The sequence below is a fragment of the Chrysemys picta genome, unplaced genomic scaffold, assembly GCF_011386835.1.
Source record: "Chrysemys picta bellii isolate R12L10 unplaced genomic scaffold, ASM1138683v2 scaf3, whole genome shotgun sequence".
NCBI classification, from domain to species: Eukaryota; Metazoa; Chordata; order Testudines; family Emydidae; genus Chrysemys; species Chrysemys picta.
The window spans coordinates 89215-110000 of NW_027052710.1; the positions used below are offsets into that span (position 1 = coordinate 89215).

General features: G+C 49.6%; 1 protein-coding gene across 1 annotated transcript in view; it reads left to right on the plus strand.

The window, feature by feature from the left end:
• LOC135977541 (intelectin-like protein) overlaps positions 1-20786 on the plus strand; it is a 30369-nt gene that overhangs the window by 4669 nt on the left and 4914 nt on the right. The window lies entirely within an intron of this gene.

The window sequence follows — 20786 nt, forward strand, 5'->3', positions numbered from 1 at the left end:
TCTATGAATATCGAGCTATTCTGATGAATGAGTTGCATTCTGCCATCTTCCCACCTCCACAGCCATCAGTCATTCTGTTTAGTTTGTTGTTGAATTAAAATGGGTTAAGTTTTTCAGCATGTTACCACACAAAATCACTCTGTGAGTTACACATGACTTGGATATCTGAAAAAGCACACAACTACAACAAATATGTGCTTTCAGGGGTCATGTGCATATCTCTGCAAAACTGACAAAAAAGTGAAAATAAAATTAGAAACTAAAACCAATGTAGAGTCAGAAAAAAGACTTTAAAAACTAGAGAGAGGAAGCAGTACTAAGAGCCTGTTAAATGACTCGCTCTGTATGACAGTTCCTACTGTGCTATCAGGGATTTCATGTTCTTTTTTGACAAATATTAAGTTGTAATAGATAAATAAAATAGACCAGTTTTTTCTTGTTTTCTGTGTTCTTTTCAAAGAATATAAATAAATAATAAACGAGGATACTGGGAGAAAGACTTGGAGAAACTAAGAGAGGGAAGCATTATATCATTGATTAATGTACATGTGACTATGACAGTTCTATTACATGAGATGAATAAAAAGTGTTGCATATAAATAAAAAGGTGATACATTTAATGTTTGATATTTAATAGGCTATTTATCAGTATTAATTCTCACTGTGCCGCAGTTTATCCATCTTTAAAATGGAGAGAATACCTGTCTGCTCCACACTGTGGTTTTTTTGTGTGTGACTAGACTAAATGAACATCTGTACTTACTTTCCTGCACAGAAAGAAGCAGAATCATCTATTACATGACCTCGGTTCTGGCAGATAAGGCTCTTTACCAGCCACTGCTTGCAGAAGCTGTGGGCACAAATTAGGCCAAGCACTTGTGGAAATAACAGCTCCCAACACACCAGACTGCTGAACCCTTTGAGGAAAAACCCCTCCTAAGAATCCAGCCACAACAATCCATCTCCTTCACCATCCAAGTTCTGGAACACTCCTGAAACCTCTGTGACAGCAGCTCCATGGCAATAATTTCTACTTCAACAGCTTCCTTGTAATCACTGCAGAACCATGCACCTCTGGCTTTCAGAACAGCTAAGGCAGGGCACTAATGTTTAGCTGGGCTCACGTCTTGATCACACCCATCGTGTTTGGCAATCTCATATGTGGTGCTTTCTGGGAAGAATGTAGAAATCACATCAGATACAAATTAAGACCCACAGCAGCAGAGACCGATGCTTAATTATATGTTTTAAAAAGCCAAAAGAGAGACACTCTTGCTACAACATTTCATGTAGCATACCACACTAAGGGAATTAGAGTGAATGACAAATGGCCAAGGGAACTTAAGGTAACTAAGCCCTTTTGTACATAGTAGTATTACATATCTATGTAGTATGTGCCAAGTAAAGTTTGAGATATCACATCCATGAAGCAGTTTTATTTTTAAAAGTAAGGGCCGTTAACCTGTAGTCAGTAACACAAAATGTCTTAAGACCATATCAGTGTTTTTTAGTAGTTAGACCAAGGGTGTGAAAGTCAAAATTTGAATTCAGTTCCCACCTCTGTCACTGACTTCCCTGACACCACTTACACTCACTCCACCAAAATGAGGTTAATAATAATTAATTACTTCACAAGGGTGTTCTGTTGTTTAATAAATGTTTGGCACTTCAATATTTGATGATGAAAGGATCAGAAAGAGTTCATTAGGGTATTGCTTTAATATCTGATATTTAGAGCAGTTGTCAGTTTATAACTATAAACGTATTTGTACAATGTATGGCTTGATGAAAAAGATATATAATGCTTTTCTTCAACAGGTACTTTACTTCAAAAGACAAAGTAGATCATTGAAATATTCTCTGCAGTCAGTCCCTAGGGCACAGATGTTAAGCAATTTCTACAAGTCACAGTCAGTCGAAGCAGAACCATAAAAAGAACCCAGATCTCCTGATTCACCTGTTCTATCCTCCTCTCTCTAGCTACCTGTCATGTGATGAACTACACCTTCTGTGATGGACTACTTTTACTGAACCAGGGCTGACTGCAGACAGACACCAGAGACGCCGGCTGTTAGCCAAACATGGGAAGCAGAACTCGGGATCTTCAGCTCCAAAAATAGGCCTCTGTCACTTGAGCACAAAGAGAATTACCACCAGTTCTCCCTAAACTTGAAGCTTTTATTAATCTTTTTGGGCTAGTCTCTAGAGAGGGCACATAGTCATAAACAAATGGGCAGGGCAGGGGCAGGCAGGATGCACACATATATAACAGCCACTACATCACCCCCTTTTTGTGAGTTAACACCTGGTTGTCATGGCAATTGCACCACAGCCTTCATTGTGACATCCTCAAGCCCAAGCAAAGCTATTGAGGCAATGAACAAAAGTCAGTGCCCAACCTGGCCTCAGAGAGAGACAGTTGGTGCCGTGCTATACTGTAGCAATTTTGAGTTTTTGGTACATACAAGATTTGGCATTCAGACCTCAGAAGTAAGTGAGTTTTTCCGTGTACCCAATATAATAGAACTGTGTGAGTTTCTTTATGAATGGAGTTGTGGGGCCACAGGGTTTTCAGCCTAGTCCTTAGGGAGCATTAGATAGATTATTCCTGTAACTCTGAACCTAGATGATTCCAAATGAAAACAAAACTAACAAAGAAAAGCCTGAAAGAATCTTAACCTAGTATGGCAGGAATGATAGACAGAATGTCAACTGAGATGCTGAATCAAACAGCAGCTTTGACTGTCAAGACATTTCAAGCATACCTGAAAATTACTTGGTGTCTATTCTTTTTTAAACTGTCTGTTGTCTACTTACACCAGTGATTTCAACTCCTTCGGTCACTGGGGTTTTAACCTGGATCATTTGTTGTTCGGGTGGTTTTCACTGTAGTTAGTGCTGGGGGTTGAGAGCCAGACTTCTGAGATCTAGTCCCCAGCTTTGCCATTGGCTTGCTTTCAATACTGATCTGGCCCATATAAAGAGCAGTGTTCTCAGGATCAATCCCCTAATCCACTCAGTTCTCTTCATAATGTATTTTATTAACATCAGTTCTACTTCAAATTATGAGATCTTAAAAGACTCAGAATAAAATCCATCCTGCTTGAAATAATCTAGGAACATAAATTTCTTCTTCGAGTGCTTGCTCATATCGATTCCAATTAGGTGTGTGCGCGCCGCGTGCACGATCGTCGGAGAATTTTCTACCCTAGCAACACCGGCGGGTCGGCTGTGGAGCCCCCTAGAGTGGCGCCTTCATGGCGCTGGATATATACCCCAGCCGACCCGGCGCCCCCTCAGTTCCTTCTTACCGCCCCTGACGGTCGTTGGAACTGTGGAGCGCGGCGTAGCTGTTCTCCACTCTCCCTAGCTTATTCCGTTTATTGATAGTTAGAGTTATAGTTCTAGTTGTATATAGTTAGATAGTTGTTTAAATCACTTTATTAATAGTTGTTGTATAGTTAAAGGGGATTAAGGGGGTTGTTCTCCCCCTTTTTCCCCCGGCGCGTGGCCGGGCTCATGCCCAAGGCTCCCGGCTTTAAACAGTGCGCGTCCTGCGCTAAGCCTATGCCAACAAGTGACCCGCACGACTCGTGTCTGAAGTGCCTGGGGGAGTCCCATCAGACAGATAAGTGTAAGATCTGTAAGGCCTTCAGACCGAGAACCAAGAAGGAGCGGGACTTTCGGCTTCGGCAACTCCTTATGGAGGCGGCACTTAGCCCGGACGCTCCATCGGCGCGTCAAGCCCCAGCACCAAGCGCCTCGGTGCGCAGTGCCCCGGCGGCACCGACTATTCCGACTCCGCGAGTGGCGTCGGACAAGCCTCTGCGGCACCGGACCCCGTCGGCACCACACCCACAGCAAGTGCCTCGGCGCCGATCATCATCGCCGGGACATAAAAAATCCCATAAGGCGCAGGAGACTGCCGTACCGAAGACGCCGGCCCCCCCCCGGTGCCGGGGGTAGAGCCGCGTCCGCCTGTGGAGCACCAAAAACAGGTGCCTCCGGCACCGTCGACTCCGGCTCCGAAGCCGTTGAGTCCGGTGCAGACAGGATCACCACCGCGACCGGCGGTGATACAGTGCCTCCCGTCGACCCCGGAGACCTTTGCGACGGCGAGAGACTTGATCGCTCTCACGGAGCCGGCACCGCCCCAACCACCGGCACCGTTGGCACCGTTGACTCGTCCGGTTCAGTCCAGGGGGAAACCTGCCTTGATGCGCCCTCCATCGCAGGGACTGGAACCACGGCACCGTTCCAGGTCCCGAAGCAGGTCCCCACGCCGCTCGCAGTCCCGGCGCCGTATATCACCTCGGCACCGGTCGTACTCGCGGCTAAGATCATCGTCGCGGCACCATTCTACGTCCCGGCACCGCTATGATCGTCGGTACCGGTTGACATCGAGACGTAGTTCTCGGCACCGTTACGATCGACGCTCAACGTCGAGGGGTCGCTCCCGGCACCGGGCCTACTCGAGGTCGCCGTCCAGGTCCAGGTCCGACTCCCGGCACCGACGCGGTCATCGGTACCGATCACGATCTCGGCACCGATCGCCGGCACCGCGCAGAGATAGAGCATCTCCAGACCGGCACCGTGCGGCACCATATCCCACGGAGCTCATCTCGGCGCAGTCGGCACCGCCATGGCCATCGAGATCGGTGTCTCGCTCCTCTGATGGCGCATCGAGATTGGCATACCCCCCTCAGGGGCAAGCCGAGGAACAAGATATGGGCCACTGGCAGGAGTTAGTGGAGGACCCTGCTCACGGCCCCTCTCACTGGTCATTCTGGACCCCGTGGGCGTACCACCAATCTCAAGGGGCTCCACCAACTTCAGCCTCTCGCTCGGGACACTCTGAGAGAAGGGCCCCAGAGTCCACCATTTCTCGCCCTCCTCCAGGGGGCATGGAGGCTTCCGTGCCCGCACCGCCTGACGTCCTGGACCCAGGGGCAGGTGATGCTCCGTCCCAGGAACAGGGAGACCAGGACCCACCCTTGGATCCCTTACCACCTGAGGCATCTTCCTCTTCCTCTCCAGATGAGGCAGTGGCGGGCACGTCGTGCACAGGTCCACCCCCGATAGATCTTCGGGCTCACCAGGACCTATTACGTAGGGTGGCCCGTAATATGGACCTACAGGCGGAGGAGATAGTGGAGGTGCAGGACCCCATTGTAAATATCCTCTCGGCGGATGCCCCATCCAGAGTGGCGTTGCCCCTGATCTGCACGATCCAGGCTAACGCCACTACGATATGGCAAACTCCTGCCTCTATCCCACCCACAGCCAGAGGGGTGGAGAGAAAGTACTTTGTCCCCTCAAAGGACTATGAGTACCTGTATACTCATCCACTGCCGTGTTCACTGGTGGTGTCATCGGTGAATGCAAGGGAGCGCCACGGTCAACAGGCCGCAGCGCCCAAATCGAAGGAGGCTAAGCGCCTCGATTTGTTTGGCCGTAAAGTTTATTCAGCCGGAGGATTACAACTCAGAGCGGCTAACCAACAGGCGCTCCTGAGCCGTTATAGCTTTAATTCCTGGAACTCTATGGGGAAGTTCAAGGAATTGATTCCCCAAGACTCCAGGGAAGAGTTCGGGGCCTTAGTCGAGGAAGGTAAGAAGGTGGCTCGGACCTCCTTACAGGCCTCCTTGGATATAGCGGACTCGGCTGCGAGAACCCTAGCGTCAGGTATCGCTATGCGAAGGACCTCCTGGCTCCAAGTTTCGGGTTTGCCCCCTGAGTTACAACAAACCCTGCAGGATTTGCCCTTTGAGGGACATGGGTTGTTCTCCGATAAGACGGACTCTCGCCTGCAGAGCCTCAAGGACTCCAGAACAATCATGCGCTCCCTGGGGATGCACGTTGCGGGTCCTCAGCGCAGACCATTTAGGCCCCAGCCTCAGCGTTTCTACCCCCCCCCCCACCTCGTCAGAGACAGGACTCTGCCCGGAGGCGGGGGCGAGGTGGTAGAAGAAGGTGGACCGGCCCTCAACCCGGTCAAAACCAAGGGCCACCAAGGCCACCCTCAGGCCCCAGGCAGAACTTTTGAAGGTGCGGTCGAGGACGGCGCCCCAGTCATCCCCCAGGATCCAGCCCCCTCCTTTCGGGATCGCCTCTCCCACTTCCACCGTGCTTGGTCCCTTATAACCTCGGACCGTTGGGTCCTTCGCACAGTGGAGAGGGGATACGCTATCCAGTTTTCTTCATTCCCTCCCTCCCACCCCCCTTCCCCGTCCCTCTTCAGGGACCCTTCTCACGAGCAACTTCTTATACAGGAGGTCTCCACGCTCCTTTCTATGGGGGCTATAGAGGAAGTTCCAGTGGAGTTAAGGGGCAGGGGATTTTATTCCCGCTACTTCCTGATTCCCAAGTCCAAAGGGGGTCTGAGACCCATCTTAGACTTGCGCGGACTCAACAAGTTTATAGTAAAGTTGAAGTTCCGCATGGTCTCTTTAGGGGCCATTATCCCTTCCCTCGATCCTGGAGACTGGTTCGCCGCCCTCGACATGAAAGACGCATACTTTCATATTGCAATTTACCCGCCTCACAGGCGCTTCCTGCGATTCGTGGTAAGCAAGGTGCACTATCAATTTGCAGTCCTTCCCTTCGGCCTATCCTCGGCCCCAAGAGTGTTTACGAAATGTATGGCTGTCGTGGCAGCGTACCTTCGTCGACAAGGGATACAGGTGTTTCCGTACCTAGATGACTGGCTGGTACGCAGCCGCACCAAAGAGCAAGTTCGAGCTCACGTCCATATAATAGTGCACACATTCAACAAGTTGGGCATCCTACTCAACAAGGACAAATCCACTCTAGAGCCTACCCAGAGGATAGAATTCATCAGCGCAGTCCTAGACTCCGGACGTGCACAAGCTATCCTACCAGACAATCGCTTTCGTACCATCACGAGCCTCATTCAAGGGTTCAGGGCCTTCCCAACTACCACGGTGAGGTCGTGCCTCACCCTGCTGGGTCACATGGCTTCTTGCACGTACGTAACCAGACATGCCAAACTTCGGCTTCGCCCACTCCAGACCTGGGTGTCATCGGTATACCGCCCATATCGGGACAGCCTAAACATGGTGGTCACGGTCCCGAACTCGGTCCTGACCTCCCTCACCTGGTGGCTAGATCGCAATGCGGTTTGCGAGGGGATGCCATTTCATGCACCACAACCCTCTCTGCACCTGGTCACAGACGCATTATCGCTGGGTTGGGGTGCCCATCTCAACGAACACCATACCCAGGGCCTGTGGACTGCACCCCAGCTGTCCCTACACATCAATGTTCGGGAATTGATGGCGGTGCGCTTGGCGTGCCAAGCATTTCTCAATCTCCTACTTGGCCGCTGTGTGTTAGTTCTCATCGACAACACCACGGCCATGTTTTACATCAACAGGCAAGGAGGAGCACGTTCGTCAACTCTATGCCAAGAGGCGATTCGCCTATGGGACTTCTGCATCGCCCACTCAATCCATCTCACGGCATCGTTCCTCCCTGGAGTCCAGAACACGTTAGCGGACCGACTCAGCAGGTCCTTTCAGACGCACGAGTGGTCTATCCGTCCGGACATCATATATTCCGTTTTCCAGAAGTGGGGGTTTCCCCAGATAGACCTGTTTGCATCTCGAGACAACAGAAAGTGCCACGTGTTCTGCTCCCTGCAAGGTTGAGCTCCGGGCTCCCTCTCGGATGCGTTTCTCCTTCCCTGGAAAGACCACCTGTTTTATGCCTTCCCTCCATTTCCTCTGGTCCACAAGGTACTGCTCAAATTGCGCAGAGACCAGGCACAGGTAATTCTGGTCGCTCCAGCGTGGCCGAGACAACACTGGTACACCACACTGTTGGAACTCTCGGTTCAGACACCGATCCCGCTTCCATTATGTCCAGATCTCATCTCTCAGGACCACGGCCGGCTGCGTCACCCCAACCTGCAATCGCTTCACCTCACGGCGTGGTTGCTCCATGGTTCACCCAGGCAGAGCAACAATGCTCACTCTCGGTCCAACAGATTCTGTTGAGCAGTAGGAAGCCTTCAACACGAGCCACGTACTTGGCCAAGTGGAAGCGGTTCTCCTGTTGGTGCGAACGACGAGCCATGTCCCCGTTACAGGCACCTATTCCTCTCATATTGGAATATCTCCTCTCCCTAAAACAGCAGGGTTTGGCGATATCTTCAATTAGAGTTCACCTGGCCGCTATATCGGCCTTTCACCCAGGGGAACTCGCGTCCTCGGTATTCTCTAACCCGATGGTCGTTAGGTTCCTCAAGGGCTTAGACCGGATGTACCCACAACAGCATCAGCCCGTTCCGACGTGGGATCTCAACCTGGTTCTCTCCAAGCTCACAGGTCCTCCATTCGAGCCACTGGCCACCTGTTCACTTGTGTACCTATCCTGGAAGACAGCCTTCCTCGTAGCCATCACCTCAGCAAGGCGCGTTTCTGAACTCAGGGCGCTTACATCCGAGCCCCCTTACACAGTTTTCCATAAGGATAAAGTGCAGCTTCGTCCACATCCTGCCTTTCTCCGACAGTGGTTTCTCCATTTCACATCAATCAGGATATATTTCTCCCGGTCTTTCATCCTAAACCACATGCTACTCGCCAGGATCAACGTTTGCATTCTCTGGACGTACGCAGGGCCCTGGCTTTCTATATTGACCGCACAAGACACTTTAGAAAGACGACGCAACTCTTCGTTGCAGTGGCCGACCGAATGAAAGGCTTACCGGTCTCTTCACAACGCCTATCCTCCTGGATTACGTCTTGCATCCGGGCTTGCTATGACCTGGCAGGTGTCTCAACATCACACCTCACCGCTCACTCCACGAGGGCCCAAGCTTCCTCCACTGCTTTCCTGGCGCAAGTTCCGATCCAGGACATTTGTAGAGCGGCACTTTGGTCATCAGTCCACACATTTACAGCTCACTATGCACTAGTGCAGCAGTCCAGGGACGATGCTGCTTTCGGATCAGCGGTTTTGCACACAGCAATGTCTCACTCCGACCCCACCACCTAAGTTGGGCTTGGGAGTCACCTAATTGGAATCGATATGAGCAAGCACTCGAAGAAGAAAGGACGGTTACTCACTGTTGTAACTGTTGTTCTTCGAGATGTGTTGCTCATATCCATTCCAAACCCGCCCCCTGTCCCCACTGTCGGAGTAGCCGGCAAGAAGGAACTGAGGGGGCGCCGGGTCGGCTGGGGTATATATCCAGCGCCATGAAGGCGCCACTCTAGGGGGCTCCACAGCCGACCCGCCGGTGTTGCTAGGGTAGAAAATTCTCCGACGATCGTGCACGCGGCGCGCGCACACCTAATTGGAATGGATATGAGCAACACATCTCGAAGAACAACAGTTACAACGGTGAGTAACCGTCCTTTATGGCCCTTAAATAATTCTCCCCATACTAATCCAGGAGTCCATGGCTTGTATTGTTATGTGTCTTATACATTCAAGATCAGTGAGGCTCACTGTATTCCATAGATGCACATATTAGTGGTATCTGTGTCCATTATAAGATGGGTGACCCCTTGTAAGTTAAAATCTAGTTGTTTCACGATCCCCTCACTTGTGCCCACTCCCTGTTTTATGGATTGCAAAGACATTGATTAGGTGACCTAAGACAGCTCCACTATAATGCTAGTGCAGTAGCCTGTGTATTTTCCATTCTGTGGGCACAATGGGTAGATCTGGCAAAGGATTGCTCAAGGACCATGTCTTGCCCTGCAGCACCAAGGGCTTCACAGTCTGACTTTTCTTTATATGAAGGATTATTAACTTCATTATAGACATAAGGACTCTGAGAGAGTTAATGCCATAAGAATTGCTCAGAAGTTATTTGACTCCTGGTTTACAATGCTGGTTTTTAATTTATTTCATGATCATATTAACTGCATTGAAAAGGCAGCTGCTAAATGCCTTTCCTACTGCTACATACCTAATTTTGAACTTGTCCTAAAGAAAGCAGCGGAGCCTACTCCACTGTTGCATTAGCTTACTGGGTTTGTTTGCTGGGAAAAACCCTAAATAGGACTTAATCAGTCTCTTAAACAGAGGGATATTGTATGAGATATGGGAACAGTTTTAAGGCCATCTTCAGCTGCAGAGATCACCTCATTGTTTAATGAATTCCTTTGCCCTATCATTAATGAGATGAGTACCAACCTGAAAAACAGTCCTATCTTCACAAGTCAATAATAATCCTTTGTCTAGCCAGTGATCCTAAATATATATATATATAGAGAGAGAAAGCACCAATCACCATAACATCTCTCTATCCATCAATCAAAGTAGGGAAGTATTATTTACCTCTCACATATCACAAGAAAAAGGGGTCACCCAATGAAATTAATAGGCAGTAGATTTAAAACAAAATGAAGTACTTCTTCACACAAAGCATAGTCAACCTGTGGAATTCATTGCCAAGGGATGTTGTGAAGAGCAAAAGTATAACTGGGTTCAAAAAAGAATTAGATAAATTCATGGAGGACAGATCCATCAGTCGCTATTAGTCAAGTTGGTCAGAGACTCAATCCCCAGGCTCCAGGTATCCTAAACCTCTAGTGCTAGAAGCTGGGACTGTACAACACTTGAAATTGCCCAGTAATGTTCATTCCTTCTGAAGCATCTGGCACTGGTCACTTTCAGAAGACAAGATACTCCCATTGTCTGATCATCTCTCTTTAACCGCATGAAAGATTTCCCTAATGTCTAATGTAAATTTCTCTATTTTTATTCAATTAAGATCTCAGAACCCATTCGTGGAGGATGGAGTACCTCAGGTCAATGTTGGATTCTTGGTAAGAAGATAAGAAAAGTTTTACATTGTACACACTGTACAGAGTGACAGAGTGTGTGTGTGTGTGGCGGGGGGGAGTGACAGGGAAAAAGGTCAGAGTTTGAGCCACATAGTGTAGCCAAAAAGCCTCAGAATACCATGTAGGCCACTGACAGCTTCACACATAATCCTGCAGGCAGCTCTGCTTAGTGTATAGTGTCGCATGTCTCCTTCTGAACCCCCTAACAGTTGAGTGGTTAAACGTCTGGGTTCCTCTCAGAGATCCCTTCCTAAAATAATAGTTTTAGGTGCTCAAAAAGTCATTAAGCCACCCTTTTAAATCAGGTTTCCTGCTCAATGCTGGAGTCAGCAATCCTTTAGCTCTACTGTTCACAGCTTTCCTTAAACCCACAGTTCATAAATTGCTTTGGTTATTGGTAAAATACTCTTATTAGGAACTCATTGGGATATTGTCTGTCATTTTACACAGAGGAACAGAATAATAAACAGACTGTGTATTCCAACCCTAAATCGATAGACACCTCCCAGTGCCCTACCCATTCCTAACATTTTGTTGTTTCCATTTAATTTAGGATGAAGGCTCCATCAAGGACCAGACCAAGGGTTCACACCAAATTGGCAGCTATGTTTTGGCCCCTAACCTACTTTGTCTTGCCGAATAAAGCCTCCTCACCTTTTAAAAAGATAGATCCATCCTTGATCAGGTAATTCTGGCAATGAGCATACTCCTTGCCCTAGGTTAGAGTACTTTGGGGGCTGCAGGATTTCAGGTACATGTATGGAACAGGGCCCCCATCTTTCTGAAAATGTGGATGCAGCACTGTTCAAAAAACTCTTCCTTCGCCAGGGGTGTGTGTCCTGCCTGGACCCCGGCAAAGTCTGGGAATGCCCACATCTGGAGCTTGGGACCCATTTTTCTAGTTTATGATGCTCTCAAGAGTGAGAAAAGAAGGGAATTAGGAACAGAAAATGCAGCAGTCACATGTTTAGTGTGATCTCAACTTTGCTCTCTGTATTTCACTGGGACTGTAGGGTAGGCAGGGGGTGAGGAACAGCTCTACTAAGAGGACAACGTACTTACAAAGGTATTTCTACAGTGTAGTTTGGGAAGGGGCAACTGAGAGCCAGGGCCGGCTCTGGCTTTTTTGCTGCCTCAGGCAAAAAAGCCTCCCGCTGCCCCCCGCCCCCTGGCGGGGAGCACGGCAGGGGAGGTCGGCGAGCCCGGCCGCGGCCCCACTCTCCGTGGCCGGCCGGAGCGCTGGGGGAGGGCGGCGAGCCCGGCCAGGGCCCTGCTCTCCCCGATCGGCCGGAGCGCCGGGAGGAGGGCGGAGAGCCCGGCCGCGGCCCCACTCTCCCCGGCCGGCCGGAGCGCTGGGAGTGGGCGGCCCCACTCTTCCCGGCCAGCCGGAGTGCCGGGGGGAGGGCAGCGAGCCCGGCCGCGGCCCTGCTCTCCCCAGCCGGCCGGAGCACCGGGGGAGGGCAGCGAGCCCGCCACGGCTCCACTCTCCCTGGCAGCCTGAGCGCCGGGGGGAGGGCAGCAAGCCCGGCCAGGGCCCCGCTCTCCCTGACCGGCCAGAGCGCCGGGAGGAGGGCGGCCAGCCCGGCTGTGGCCCCGCTCTCCCCAGGTGAGCGCCGCCCCCCTCCAGGTGCCGCCCCAAGCACACGCTTGGAGGGCTGGTGCCTGGAGCCAGCCCTGCTGAGAGCTACTCCAAAGATCTCAATCACTTGGAAAGAGATTATTCCCTAAAATCCTTTGCCCATGAGTAATGGAACACTCCATCCCTGATTCAATGGAATTTATTTTCTCCTTTGGTAGTGACCAAGACCAAGAAGAATGGCTGATGAAATAAAGCACATGGTGGGACAGCTGATGGCCATATAGGGATTAGGGAGTCATGGGGCTCACTGCTTTTCCTCTCTCTTGCCCATTTAGCTGATATGAAAATTTAGGAGTCTGCGGGAGCCCTGTTCCCCAAATTGATTTGAAATTTCTGTTGATGAAACAATAGAGATTTTATTAGAGGATGGAAGAAAGTCACATTAACATTGATTTTACCAGGCCGTGGGATCATTCAGTGTTATTAATGTAAATTATGGTATATGAGGAGGCAGGAGATACAGGAGAGAATTCCTTTCCTGATACTCACATTTCCTTTCCATTCATGTTATTTTAGGATGAATACTCCAGCATGGCTTCACTTGATCAGTGACTCTCCCTTGCCTGCCCCTGTACTCCCTGAGGCTCAGTTCTTTGGGTTTTATGAAAGTTTCCTCAAACAGACCAGACCCTCTACCCCTGAGTGAGTATTTGGATTTCTTCACTTCTTTATCTGTATGTATATTGGGGAGGGTGCATGTCCAAGTTTGTGCAGGGCTTTGGGTGTATACAATATGGTTACCACATTTCTAAAAAGATAAACACATAACAATATATTCTCTGCAGTCATTGTAAGGAAGAACTACATTCTCTCTCACCCTGGGCATTTTCTGACCAACAACCAGCTCCAACCATTCCTCCTCACGTTAACATTCTCTTGCAATGCAAATACACCTTTCCCGCAATCCTGACTTCACCCTGCTACTATCTAGTTAGTGATTGTCATATTCTCCTCTATCACTGCACTTCAGTAGAAGGGGAAAGTCTTAACATATTTGCAGAGTGATTCAAAGATTCAGGGTATGTTTACACTACCTGTCGGATCAGCGGGCAGTGATCGATCCAGCAGGGGTCAATTTATCATGTCTAGTCTAGACGCAATAAATCGACCCCCCCAGCGCTCTCCCATCAACTCCTGTACTCCGCCACCGCGACAAGCGCAGGCAGAGTCAAGAGTGGAGCAGCTGCAGCCGACTCACCGCAGTGAAGACATGTGGTGAGTAGGTCTAAGTACGTTGACTTCAGCTACATTAGTCACGTAGCTGAAGTTGCGTAACTTAGATAGATCCCCCCCAGTGTAGACCAAGCCTCAGTTACTGCTTTGGTAAAGGAGTTTACTACTATTTAATTTAGAGCAGACCCTCTTCCATTCAGTGAGTACAGGAGATCTACTGTGCAGGTACATCTTTCTTTCTTTTGTGCGGGGAGGGGTCAATAAAGGCTCAGGTTAAAGCATGGAATAGAGTTGCCATCTACCTGAAAACGTAAATACGAGATGTTTATGTTGCTCCAGGCATTCTAAGGAGGCACCAAATTCCAGATTTCTCAGGACACTGGCCAACCAACACCTTCCCCCAACTATTGCTTCTCATCTTAGCATTTACATCAAGAAAGAATGATTCTTTACTTTCCAATTTATATCATGTCATCAGAGCTTTAAAGAGCAGCATACAATGTCTCTGCCCAAAAGAGCTTACAATACAGCAGATTGATACAGATCTTACTGAGAGGTGGTAAAAAGGGATTGTGCTGATGCAAATGTTTGTGCTTCTTTTTCCTTGAGACAGAGATCTTCCTCATCTCCAACTTCACAGCCTCAGGCAGATCAACTGAAGAGTGGGCCATCTTCTGCCCAGCAAATACTGAGTCTCTCTTCAGTTCCTCCCTCCTCAAACACCACACAGTGTGATACATCAGTGTAGGGAGTAGGGAGGAGGCGTGTAATATGGCAATCATCTTCCTGAAAGGGGAACTGTTAGATGATCACACCTTGCAGGCATTTTAAGGAAGCATCAGCTTCTGGATCACTCAGGGCACTGCCTGGTCTATGACAGAACTTGGTCATAGCTTCTCATTTTAGCATCTCCTTCAAAAGTCAATATCCTTTACCCCTGGGGGAATTCTGCGCCAAAAAAAAAATCAAAATCAAAATTCTGCATCCTTTATTTGTCAAAATAATGCAATATAATCACATCAGATTCAACTGTTTTGATAATTTACTTAAACTACAATACAGAAAAATCACAAGAACTATTCAGCATTTCCTAAGCACGTGAAAGTTAAGTTACAAACACTTGGTAACTAATACCCTTTCATTTAAATTACATTACAGAGCACAAAAGAGCAAAAAAATAAGTAGAATGTCATACAGTTTTGGTAATTGTCCTGGACCTGGCTGGGTACTTTGGGAAGTGCTTGGTTCTGATTGTCCTGAGATTTTATTGACTCTTTGGTAAATGTTTTATTTGCCCTCAAAGTCTTTTTTTTAATGGGTAAGTAAAACAAATCCTGAGCTGTATTCTAACCCCATTGTGTCACTTTGGCACAGAAATAAAGTGAGAAAGCACATAGATCTTCCTAGCTCAGGATTCTCTTACTGTCATTTATAATAAGGCTCCTTTACATCACTCTAACAATGTAGGGGCCTTACAATTTTTACAGGTTTTCTGCTCCTGGGGAAATTAACTGAGGCCTGGTCTACACTACGAGTTTAGGTCGACTTTAGCAGCGTTAAATCGAATTAAGCCTGGACACGTTCACACGACGAAGCCCTTTCTTTCGACTTAAGGGGCCCTTTAAACCGGTTTCTTTACTCCACCTCCGACGAGGGGATTAGCGACAAAATCGGCCTTAGCGGGTTGGAATTGGGGTAGTGTGGACGGAATTCGACGTTATTGGCCTCCGGGAGCTATCCCACAGTGCTTCATTGTGACCGCTCTGGACAGCACTCTCAACTCAGATGCACTGACCAGGTAGACAGGAAAAGCCCCGCGAACGTTTGAATTTCATTTCCTGTTTGCCCAGCGTGGAGAGCACAGGTGACCACGCAGAGCTCATCAGCACAGGTAACCATGATGGAGTCCCAGGATCGCAAAAGAGCTCCAGCATGGACCGAACGGGAGGTACGGGATCTACTCGCCATATGGGGAGATGAATCAGTGCTAGCTGAACTCCGTAGCAGTAAAAGAAATGACAAAATATTAGAAAAGGTCTCAAAGGCCATGAAGGACAGAGGCCATAACAGGGACGCGTGAAAATTAAGGAGCTAAGGCGAGCCTACCACAAAGCCAGAGAGGAAAACGGAAGGTCCGGGGCACAGCCGCAACCATGCCGCTTCTACGCGGAGCTGCATGCCATGCTAGGGGGTGCAGCCACCACTACCCCAACCGTGTGCTATGACTCCTTCACTGGAGAAACACACAGGGAAGAGGGTTTGGGGTACGAGGAAGAGGAGGATGAAGATAATGTGGATAGCTCACAGCAGCAAGGAAGCGGAGAAACTGGTTTCCCCAACAGCCAGGATATGTTTATCACCCTGGACCTGGAGCCAGTAACCCCCGAACTCACCCAAGGCGTGCTCCCAGACCCTGAGGGCACACCAGGGACCTCTGGTGAGTGTACCTTTGTAAATATTACACATGGTTTAAAAGCAAGCGTGTTTAATGATTAATGATTAATTAGCTCTGGCAATCGCGGCCACTAGAGCTACTGGAAAAGTCTGTTAACGTGTATGGGGATGGAGCAGAAATCCTCCAGGGACATCTCCAGAAAGCTCTCCTTCATGTACTCCCAAAGCCTTTGCAAAAGGTTTCTGGGGAGGGCTGCCTTATCCCGTCCGCCATGGTAGGACACTTTACCACGCCAGGCCAGTAGCATGTAGTCTGGAATCATTGCATAACAAAGCATGGCAGCGTATGGTCCCGGTGTTTGCTGGCATGCAGACAACATCCATTCCTTATCGCTCTTTGTTATCTTCAGGAGAGTGATATCATTCACGGTCACCTGGTTGAAATGGGGTGATTTTATTAAGGGGACATTCAGAGGTGCCCGTTCCTGCTCTGCTGAACAGAAATGTTCCCCGCTGTTAGCCACGCGGTGGGGGGGGGGGAGGGGTGAAGTGATCATCCCAGAGAATTGGGTGTTGGGGGGAGGGGGCTTAGTTGGGTTTGTGCTGCATATTATCCCGGGAACCGCAGCCCCTCCTTTTACATTGCAAACCCATTTTAAATGGCCAACCCAATGGGTGCTTGGTATGGGAAATGAGGGCGCTACAGTTTGAAACCATTCCCACATGTTATGAAGGTGAAAAAAGCCAAAAGACTGTGGCTTACCATGGCTGCCTGCAAGCCGAAATCTGTTGCCTGGCACTGCGTGAGTGATCTCTCACACCAAACCGGCAGGCCCTCAATATAAGAGGAAAAAGGCGACCTTGTAATGAAAGCACATGTGCTGTGTAATGTGAACAGCAAAATTTAACGTGAAAGAGTGTACCCATTGTTCTCGAAAATGTGTCTTTTTTAACCACCTCTCCCTTCTCCTCCACCAGCTGCAAATGTTTCTCCTTCACAGAGGCTAGTGAAGATTAGAAGGAGAAAACAGCGGACTTGGGATGACATGTTCACGGAGCTCCAGATGTCCTCCCATGCTGAAAGAGCACAGCAGAATGCGTGGAGGCAGTCAATGTCAAACTACAGAAAAGCACAGTATGAACGAGAGGAGAGGTGGCGGGCTGAATTGCGGGATGAACAGAGCAAGTGGCGGGCTGACGATGATAGGTTGCGTCAGCTTGCAGACAGAAGGCAAGAGTCGATGCTCCGGCTGCTGGAGCATCAAACTGATATGCTCCAGCATATGGTTGAGCTGCAGGAAAGGCAGCAGGAGCAGAGACCACCGCTACAGCCCCCGTGTAACCAACAGCCCTCCTCCCCAAGTTCCATAGCCCCCTCACCCAGACGCCCAAGAACACGGTGGGGGGCCTCCGGCCACCCAGTCACTCCACCCAGATGATTGCCCGAGCATCAGAAGGCTGGCCTTCAATAAGAGTTAAAGTTTTAAACTACAGTGTGTCCTTTTCCTTCCCTCCTCCCCCACTCATCCCGGGCTACCTTGGCAATTATCCCCCTAGTTGTGTGATGAATTAATAAAGAATGCATGAATGTGAAGTAACAATGACTTTATTGCCTCTGCAAGCGGTGCTCAAAGGGGGAGGGGAGGGTGGGGTTTTTGGTTTACAGGGAAGTAGAGTGAACCAGGTGGGGGGGTGGGGCGGAGGGTTCATCAAGGAGAAACAAACAGAAGTCTCACACCGTAGCCTGGCCAGTCACAAAACTCATTTTCAAAGCTTCTCTGATGCGCACCGCGCCCTGCTGTGCTCTTCTAACCGCCCTGGTGTCTGGCTGCGCGTAATCAGCGGCCAGGCGATGTGCCTCAACTCCCACCCCGCCATAAATGTCTCCCCCTTACTCTCACAGATATTGTGGAGCGCACAGCAAGCAGCAATAACAATGGGGATATTCTTTTCGCTGAGGTCTGAGCGAGTCAGTAAGCTGCGCCAGCGCGCTTTTAAACATCCAAATGCACATTCCACCACCATTCGGCACTTGCTCAGCCTGTAGTTGAACAGGTCCTGACTCCTGTCCAGGCTGCCTGTGTACGGCTTCATGAGCCATGGCATTAAGGGGTAGGCTGGGTCCCCAAGGATAACAATAGGCATTTCAACATCCCCAACGGTTATTTTCTGGTCCGGGAAGAAAGTCCCTTCCTCCAGCTTTCGAAACAGACCAGAGTTCCTGAAGACGCGAGCATCATGTACCTTTCCCGGCCATCCCACGTTGATGTTGGTGAAACGTCCCTTGTGATCCACCAGGGCTTGCAGCAGCATTGAAAAGTACCCCTTGCGGTTTATGTAGTCAGTGGCTTGGTGCTCCGGTGCCAAGATAGGGATATGGGTTCCTTCTATCGCCCCACCACAGTTTGGGAATCCCATTGCAGCAAAACCATCCACTATGGCCTGCACGTTTCCCAGAGTCACTACCCTTGATATCACCAGGTCTTTCATTGCCCTGGCAACTTGGATCACAGCAGCTCCCACAGTAGATTTGCCCACTCCAAATTGATTCCCGACTGACCGGTAGCTGTCTGGCCTTGCAAGCTTCCACAGGGGTATCGCCACTCGCTTCTCAACTTTGAGGGCTGCTCTCATTCTGGTATTCTGGCGCTTCAGAGCAGGGGAAAGCAAGTCACAAAGTTCCATGAAAGTGCCCTTACGCATGCGAAAGTTTCGCAGCCACTGGAAATCGTCCCACACCTGCAACACGATGCGGTCCCACCAGCCTGTGCTTGTTTCCCGGGCCCAGAATCGGCATTCCACGGCATGAACCTGCCCCAGTAACACCATGATTTGCACATTGCTGGGGCCTGTACTTTGTGAGAGGTCTATGTCCATGTCAATTTCCTCATCACTCTCATCGCCGCGCTGCAATCGCCTCCTCGGCTGGTCCTGGTTTTGCTTTGACATGTCCTGGCTCTGCATATACTCCAGGACAATACGCGTGGTGTTCATAGTGCTCATAATTGCCGCGGTGATCTGAGCGGGCTCCATGATCCCAGTGCTATGGCGTCTGGTCTGAAAAAAGGCGCAAAACTAGTATCTGACGGAGGGAGGGAGGGAGGGAGGGAGGAAGGGGCGTGTGACGACATGGCGTACAGGTACAGGGAATTAAAATCAACAAAGGTGGCTGTGCATCAGGGAGAAACACAAACAACTGTCACACAGAATGCCTCCCCCCCCCAAGATTAAACTCATAACCCTGGGTTTAGCAGGCCATTGATTTCACGGAGGGAGGGGGAAGCAAATGAATACAGAACAAATCTATTTTTTACATCTTAAGCTGGCAGACGACGGTGCAGCATGACTGATAGCCCTCGGCATCTTCTGGGTGCTTGGCAGAAAATAGCATACTACAACTGATAGCCATCATCGTCGAGACTGCCGAGGTGCCCATGATTGACAGCCACTGCAGTACGATGACGACGGATACCAGTCGTAAATACCATCTTCTACCAAAAGGCAAGGGGCTGCTGTTGTGTGCAATGCAGCCCCACGGCTGCCAGCACCCAGATCGCCGATGAAGGCTACCAATCATACTGCACCATCTACTGCCAAAAGGCAATTAGCTGCTGCTGTGTAGCAATGCAGTCCCACGTCTGCCGGCATCCAGAGGACATATGGTGATGGTGAGCTGAGCTTAGCTGAGCGGGCTCCATGCTTGGCGTGGTATGTTGTCTGCACAGGTAACCCAGGTAAAAAGGCGCGAATCGATTGTCTGCCTTTGCTCTGACAGAGGGGGTGGTGCCTGATGACACGTACCCAGAACCCTCTGCGACACTGTTTTGCATCATTCAGGCATTGGGATCTCAACCCAGAATTCCAATGGGCAGCGGAGACTGCGGGAACTGTGGGATAGCTACCCATAGTGCAACGCTCTGGAAGTCGACGCTAGCCTCGGTACTGTGGACGCGGTCTGCCGACTTCTTGCACTTAGAGCATTTTATGTGGGGACACACACAATCGGCTGTATACAACCGATTTCTATAAAACCGGCTTCTATAAATTCGACCTAATTTCGTAGTGTAGACATACCCTGAGAACGGGAACAGTTAACTAACAGTAGCAACATTAACAACATTAACTGTAACAGTCAGGCTGCTACATTTCTGCTTCAGAGAATGAGATCAATTAATCAACAACAGCAACTTTAACGATGTTACTAACTACATAGTCAGGCTGCTAATGCCTCAGGGTATGTCTACACTACGAAATTAGGTCGAATTTATAGAAGCCGGTTTTATAGATATCGGTTTTATACAGTCGATTGTGTGTGCCCCCACATAAAATGCTCTAAGTGCATGAAGTCAGCGGACCGTGTCCACAGTACCAAGGCTAGCGTCGACTTCCGGAGTGTTGCACCGTGGGTAGCTAACCCACAGTTCCCGCAGTCTCCGCCGCCCATTGGAATTCTGGGTTGAGATCCCAATGCCTGATGATGCAAAACAGTGTCGCGGGGGGTTCTGGGTACATGTCGTCAGGCCCCTCCCCCTCCGTCAGAGCAATGGCAGACAATCAATTCACGCCTTTTTACCTGGGTTACCTGTGCAGACAACATACCACGGCAAGCATGGAGCTTGCTCAGCTCAGCTCAGCTCACCGTCACCATATGTCATCTGGGTGCCGGCAGACGTGGTACTGCATTGCTATACAGCAGCAACAGCTAATTGCCTTTTGGCAGTAGATGGTGCAGTATGACTGGTAGCCTTCATCGGCTATCT